The 7,052-nt window shown below is 60.2% G+C and overlaps 1 non-coding gene across 1 annotated transcript; it reads left to right on the top strand.

Moving 5' to 3' along the window:
* Positions 1-4,224: 4,224 nt before the first annotated feature.
* On the top strand, positions 4,225-4,343 carry LOC131868301 (5S ribosomal RNA). The gene has a single exon (XR_009366767.1). It is a non-coding gene; the product is annotated as a 5S ribosomal RNA (ribosomal RNA).
* Positions 4,344-7,052: the final 2,709 nt, after the last annotated feature.

Raw genomic sequence — 7,052 nt, 5'->3', positions numbered from 1 at the left:
AGGGCACTTTTCTGCGCTCCAAAGGTGCGCACTTTTGGAGGGCACTTTTTGGAGGGCACTTTTCTGCGCTCCAAAGGTGCGCACTTTTGGAGGGCACTTTTTGGAGGGCACTTTTCTGCGCTCCAAAGGTGCGCACTTTTGGAGGGCACTTTTTGGAGGGCACTTTTCTGCGCTCCAAAGGTGCGCACTTTTGGAGGGCACTTTTTGGAGGGCACTTTTCTGCGCTCCAAAGGTGCGCACTTTTGGAGGGCACTTTTTGGAGGGCACTTTTCTGCGCTCCAAAGGTGCGCACTTTTGGAGGGCACTTTTTGGAGGGCACTTTTCTGCGCTCCAAAGGTGCGCACTTTTGGAGGGCACTTTTTGGAGGGCACTTTTCTGCGCTCCAAAGGTGCGCACTTTTGGAGGGCACTTTTTGGAGGGCACTTTTCTGCGCTCCAAAGGTGCGCACTTTTGGAGGGCACTTTTGTGCACTCCAAAGGTGCGCACTTTTGGAGGGCACTTTTCCTGTGCTCCAAAGGTGCACACCTAGGTGAGCACCTTCGACCACACCTTGTAGCACACCAAACTCTGACTTTCGACTTCATCCGCAATGCAGGGTCTTTGAGGTTGGCGCAATGCGCACAACCAGGGGAGTCGACCCATCAAACCCAACACCTCCCCTATATAAGCTATTTGTCTGATTCTCATACATGCGTAGCCTGCAGGAGCAATTAGGACATCGACCCCAACTTTCGGCTTCTAAACGAAAACAAGGTCTTTGAGGTTGGTGTAATGCGAACAACTAGGGGAGTCAACCCATCAAACCCAACACCTCCCCTATATAAGCTATTTGTCTGATTCTCATACATGTGTAGTCTACAGGAGCAATTAGGACATCGACCCCAACTTTTGACTTCTTAACGAAAACAAGGTCTTTGAGGTTGACGTAATGCGCACAACCAGGGGAGTCGACCCATCAAACCCAACACCTCCCCTATATAAGCTATTTGTCCGATTCTCATACATGTGTAGCCTGCAGGAGCCATTAGGACATTGACCCCAACTTTTGACTTCTTAACGAAAACAAGGTCTTTGAGGTTGGCGTAATGCGCACAACCAAGGGAGTTGACCCATCAAACCCAACACCTCCCCTATATAAGCTATTTGTCTGATTCTCATACATGTGTAGCCTGCAACAACGATTAGGACATCCACCCCAACTTCTGAATTCGTCTGCGTTGACCGCACCAAAGGTGCACGCCTTGGTGCTCACCAAAATCCGACTTCCGACTTCTTCTGCTATGCGGGGTCTTTGAGGTTGGCGCAGTGCGCACAACCAGGGGAGTCAACCCACCGAATGCAACACCTCCCCTATATAAGCTATTTGTCTGATTCTCATACATGCGTAGACTGCAGCAATGATTAGGACATCCACCCCAACTTTTGACTTCTTAAACAAGACAGGGTCTTTGAAGTTGGTGCAGTGCACACAACCAGGGGAGTCGACCCATCAAACGCAACACCTCCCCTATATAAAGCTATTTGTCCGATTCTCATACGTGTAGTCTGCAGCAGCGATTAGGACATCGACCCCAACTTCCGAATTCGTTTGCATTGACCGCACCAAAGGTGCACGCCTTGGTGTGCACCCTGGAGTGCACTTTGGTGCTCACCTCGGTGCACACTTTGGTGTGCACCTCGGTGTGCACCAAAGGTGCGCACCTTGGAGCGCACCAAAGGTGTACACTTTGGAGCGCACCACATAGGGTCTTTGAGAGGTTGGCGCAGTGCGCACACCAAGGTGGGTGTTGAGGTGCGTGCCGAGGTGGGTGGGTGCTAGGGTGCGCTCCATGGTGGGTGCCAGGGTGGGTGCGTGCTAGGGTGGATTCCAAAGAGGGTCATAGGGTGGGTGCCAAGGTGGGTTGGTGATATAGTGGGTTCAAAGGTGGGTACTAGGGTGGGTTCCAAGGTGGGTCACAAGTTGGGTGCCAGGATGCGTGGGTGTTAGGTTGGGTGCCAAGGTGGGCTCCTGCGTGGGTGGGTGCTAGGGTGGGTTTCAAGGTGGACGCGAGGGCGGGTGCCAAGGTGGGTAACAAGTTGGGTGTTAGGATGGGTGAGTGCTAGAGTGGGTGCCAAGGTGGGTGGGTGCTAAGGTGGATGCCAAGGTGGTTCACAGGGTGGGTGGGTTCTAGGGTGAGTTCCAAGGTGGGTCACAGGTTCAGTGCTAGGGTGGGTGTCAAGGCGGGTGTCGAGGTGCCTGGGTGCTAGGGTGTGGATGCCAATGTGGGTCATAGGGTGGGTACTAGGGTGGGCTGCAATGTGGGTGCCAAGGTGGGTAACATGCTCGGTGGGTTCTAAATTGGGTGCCAGGGTGGGTGTGCACCCACCTTGCCCGAGGTGGGTGCCAAGGTGCCAGTGTGGGTGGGTGCTAAGGTGGATGCCAAGGTGGGTGAGAAGGTGGGTGATAGGTTGAGTGGTAGGATGGGTGGGTGCCAAGATGGGTCACAGGGTGGGTGCAAGGGTGGGTAGGTGCTAGGGTTGGTGTCAGGGTGGGTGGGTGCTAGGTTGGGTTCCAAGGTGGGTGCGAGGGTGAGTGTCAAGGTGGGTCACAGGTTAGGTGCTAGGATGGGTGAGTGCTAGGGTGCAAAGGTGCCAGGGTGGGTGCTAGGATGGGTCGATGCTAGGGTGAGTGGCAAGGTGGGTCCACAAGTGTCAAGGTGGGTGCCGAGGTGGGTGCCAAGTCGGCGACTGCTATGGTGGATGCCAAGGTGGGTCACGGGGTGGGTGCCAAGTTGCTAGGTTGGGTTCCAAGGTGGGTGCCAACGTGGGTGCTAGGGTGCGTGGGTTAAAGGGTGTGTCACAACGTGGGTGCCAGGATGGGTGCGCACCCACACTGGCCAAGACGGGTGCGGGTGCAAGGTTGGGTTCCAAGCCCGGTCACAGGCTGGGTGCTAGGATGGGTGGGTGCCAAGGTGGGCACCAGGGTGGGTGCACCCACCCTGGCCAAGGTGGGTCACGGGGTGGGTCCTAGGGTGGGTAACGGGGTGGGTACTAAGGTGCGTGCCAAGGTGGGTCATAGGGTGGGTGCCAAGGTGGGCACCAGGGTGGGTGTGCACCAACCCTAGCCAGGGTAGGTCACGGGGTGGTTGTCGGGGTGGGCGTCAAGGAGCCAAGGTGGGTGGCAAGTAGCCAAGTTGCGTGCCAAGGTGGGTGTCGGGGTGGGTGCCAAGGATCCAAGGTGGGTGCCAAGGAACCAAGGTGGGTGTCTGGGTGGGTGCCGAGGTGGGAGCCAGGGTGGGTCCCAAGGTGAGTGCAAAGGTGGGTGCCAGGGTCAAGGTGAGTGCCAATGTGGGTTCCAAGGTGCCAGGGTCAGGGTGAGTGCCAATGTGGGTTCAAAGGTGCTAAGTTGGGTGCGAGGTTGGGTGCGAGGGTGGGTGGGTGCCAAGGTGTGCTAGGTGGAAGCCCGGGTGGGTCGGCATCCCATGGGTGTCGAGTTGGGTGCCTGATGGGTGCTTCTTGTCAAGTTTTAGTCGTCGGGACTCATTTCGAGCCTTAGAGGTCGTTTCTTGTCCGGTTGCCCTGTCTTCGACCTGGGAACCCAATTTTGGTCCTCGGGTCCCATTTTTTTTTGTCTCGCATCCCACTTTTGGCCTGTGGCCTTTTCGGGGTCGATTCTCGTTTTGGGCATCAGAGCATGTTTCTTCTCCTAAAACCCAATATTTGTTTATTAAGTCTCGGAACACATTTTTGTTCTCGTGGACCCATCATGGGTCTTGGAACGCATTTGTGGTCCTTGGGTCCCATTTTGCATCCCGAAACTTGTGTTTTGGTGCTTGATCCCTATTTTGGGTGCCCACCTTGCACCAAGTGCGCACCCGGGGCAAACCGAGCGCCTTGGTGCACCGGGGCAAGATCGAGCGTGCACCCGAGGCGCCCCGAACATGCACCAAGGTGCACTCGGCCCACATGTGAGCGCAGGTCGTTGCGCCCGAGGTGGTGTGTGGGCACCGCGTTGCAGACGGGACACTGCACGCACACGACGCCCCCTCCAGGTGCACGCACGTAGGCCGGGCCGGGTGCACACCCGACGCCCTAGCAAGGTGCGCGCACCCGGGCAGGGCTCACACTTGGCGAACGGGGCGCACTTCGCGAGGGAGGGTGTGCACCTCGACGGGGGTGGGTGGCCGGGGTGGATTCGCACGTGGGTCGCGGTTTGCTAAGTACACACTGCGACAAGCTCATAACGGGTGCGATCATACCAGCGTTAGTGCACCGGATCCCATCAGAACTCCGCAGTTAAGCGCGCTTGGGCCGGAGTAGTACTGGGATGGGTGACCTCCCGGGAAGTCCCGGTGTTGCACCCTTTTTTAGTTTTTCGCCGGGCGTCGCAATGCTATTTGAATAAACCTTTTGCCCGTTTGCGTTCTCGTCGGGGCCGGGCCGGGCCGGGGTGCGCTGCCCGCACTACCGCGCGCGCGGGGGCGACACCGAGCGCGCACCCGAGGCGCCCCGAGCACACAGGCCACGGTGCAACCCGGGCGTTGTGCGCGCACCCCGGTGCGCCCGAGGTGCTGCGCGCGCACCCAGGTGAAATCGGTGTGCACCTCGGCCAGTGCGCGCTCGGTCGAGTCGCGCACGTTGGCCAAGGTGCACGGTGATGTTTCTTACTCTAAGGTTCCGCACCAGACGCCCGGGACAGGTGAGCGAAGCTGGGCGGGGCCGGGTGCGCGGCCGGGGCAGGTGCACGCAGCTGGAGAGAGCTTTGGAGCACACTTCGGAGCGCACCAATGATGCGCTCCATTCAAAAGTTTCCTGAAAAGGCAAAAAAAGTTGAGATTATAGAATTTCCCACTTGAGAGATTGTAAAAAAAAAAAATTTAAAATGAAGGAAACGCGGGTGCCAAGGTGTGCGCAGCCCAGCCAAGGTGTGCGCACCAAGGCGCCCACCCTGGCGAAGGTGCACGCAAGGTGCGCACCCGAGGCAAACCGGACAATTAACCCAACTTTCGACTTCGCGCGCACCTTGGAGCGCACTTCGGAGCGCTCCTTGGTGCGCACCAATCTTGGGCACCTCGGAGTGCACCATGGCGCCCACCAAGGTGCGCACCCGGGGCAAACCGAGCTCCGACTTCGTGCGCACCTTGGAGCGCACGAAAGGTGCGCACCATGGCGCCCACCAAGGTGCGCAGCCCAGCCAAGGCGTGCGCATCAAGGTGCGCACCCTGGCGAAGGTGCGCACCCGGGGCAAACCGAGCTCCGACTTCGTGCGCACCTTGGAGCGCACAAAAGGTGCGCAACCCAGCCAAGGTGTGCGCACCCCGGTCAAACCGAGCTCCGAATCGTGCGCACCAGAGGTGCACGCCATCGTGCGCACCTTGGAGCACACTTCGGAGCCCTCCTTGGTGCGCGCCGATGTTGCGCACCTCGGAGCGCACCCGGGGAAAACAATGCAATTAACCCGACTTTCGACTTCGTGGGCACCTCGGAGCGCTCTCGGGTTCGCACCTCGGAGCACACCGAGGTGCGCACCTTTGATGCGCTGCCTTCACCAATTTCCAGAAAAGGCAAGAAAACATTGAGAAGGTGTGCGCACCGAGGTGCCCACCCTGGCGAAGGTGCACGCGAGGTGCGCACCCGGGGCAAACCGGGCTCCGACTTCGTGCACGCCGCACCTTGGAGCACACTTCGGAGCGCTCCTTGGTGCGCACCAGGGCGCGCAACCCAGCCGAGGTGCCCACCCCGGCGAAGGTGCACGCGAGGTGCGCACCCGGGGCAAACCGGGCTCCGACTTCGTGCACGCCATGGTGCCCACCGCGGCGAAGGTGCACGCGAGGTGCGCACCCGGGGCAAACCGGGCTCCGACTTCGTGCACGCCGCACCTTGGAGCACACTTCGGAGCGCTCCTTGGTGCGCACCATGGTGCCCACCAGGGCGCGCAACCCCGCCGAAGGTGCACGCGAGGTGCGCACCCGGGGCAAACCGGGCTCCGACTTCGTGCACGCCGCACCTTGGAGCACACTTCGGAGCGCTCCTTGGTGCGCACCATGGTGCCCACCAGGGCGCGCAACCCCGCCGAAGGTGCACGCGAGGTGCGCACCCGGGGCAAACCGGGCTCCGACTTCGTGCACGCCATGGTGCGCACCGCGGCGAAGGTGCGCACCCGGGGCAAACCGGGCTCCGACTTCGTGCACGCCGCACCTTGGAGCACACTTCGGAGCGCTCCTTGGTGCGCACCAGGGCGCGCAACCCAGCCGAGGTGCCCACCCCGGCGAAGGTGCACGCGAGGTGCGTACCCGGGGCAAACCGGGCTCCGACTTCGTGCACGCCGCACCTTGGAGCACACTTCGGAGCGCTCCTTGGTGCGCACCATGGTGCCCACCAGGCCGCGCAACCCAGCCAAGGTGTGCGCACCAAGGTGCACGCGAGGTGCGCACCCGGGGCAAACCGGGGTCCGACTTCGTGCACGCCGCACCTTGGAGCACACATCGGGGCGCTCCCGGGTTCGCACCGGCGTTGCGCACCGTGGTGGGCACCTCGGAGCACACCAAGGTGGGCAGCGAGGTGCGCACCTTTGATGCGATGCCTTCACTAATTTCCATAAAAGGCAAAAAAAAAACGAGATTTTAAAATTTCCGTTTTGAAAGATAGTGAGAAAAAGGGAATGCTGGTGCCATCTTGAGCCCGCCCTGGTGCGCAGCCCAGCCAAGGTGTGCGCACCAAGGTGCCCACCCTGGCGAAGGTGCGCGCCCGGGCAATTAACCCAACTTCCAACTTCGCGCGCGCCAGGGTGGGAGCGCACCCAACAACCGGGCCTGGGAAGAGCCAATGCGAGAAACCCCACCAAACGCTCTGACAAAAAAAGAGGGGGCGCTCCAGTAACCCCGCTTCGGAGCGCACCCTGGGCAAACCCAGCCAAGGTGCCCACCCCGGCCAAGGTGCAGGCGAGGTGCGCACCCGGGGCAAACCGGGCTCCGACAACGTGCACGCCGCACCTTGGAGCACACTTCGTAGCGCTCCCGGGTGCGCACCTCAGAGCACACCAAGGTGGGCAGCGAGGTGCGCACCTTTGATGC

This window comes from Cryptomeria japonica, unplaced genomic scaffold (genome assembly GCF_030272615.1).
Source record: "Cryptomeria japonica unplaced genomic scaffold, Sugi_1.0 HiC_scaffold_202, whole genome shotgun sequence".
Classification (NCBI taxonomy): domain Eukaryota; kingdom Viridiplantae; phylum Streptophyta; class Pinopsida; order Cupressales; family Cupressaceae; genus Cryptomeria; species Cryptomeria japonica.
This window is presented reverse-complemented; position numbering and strand designations above follow the sequence as displayed.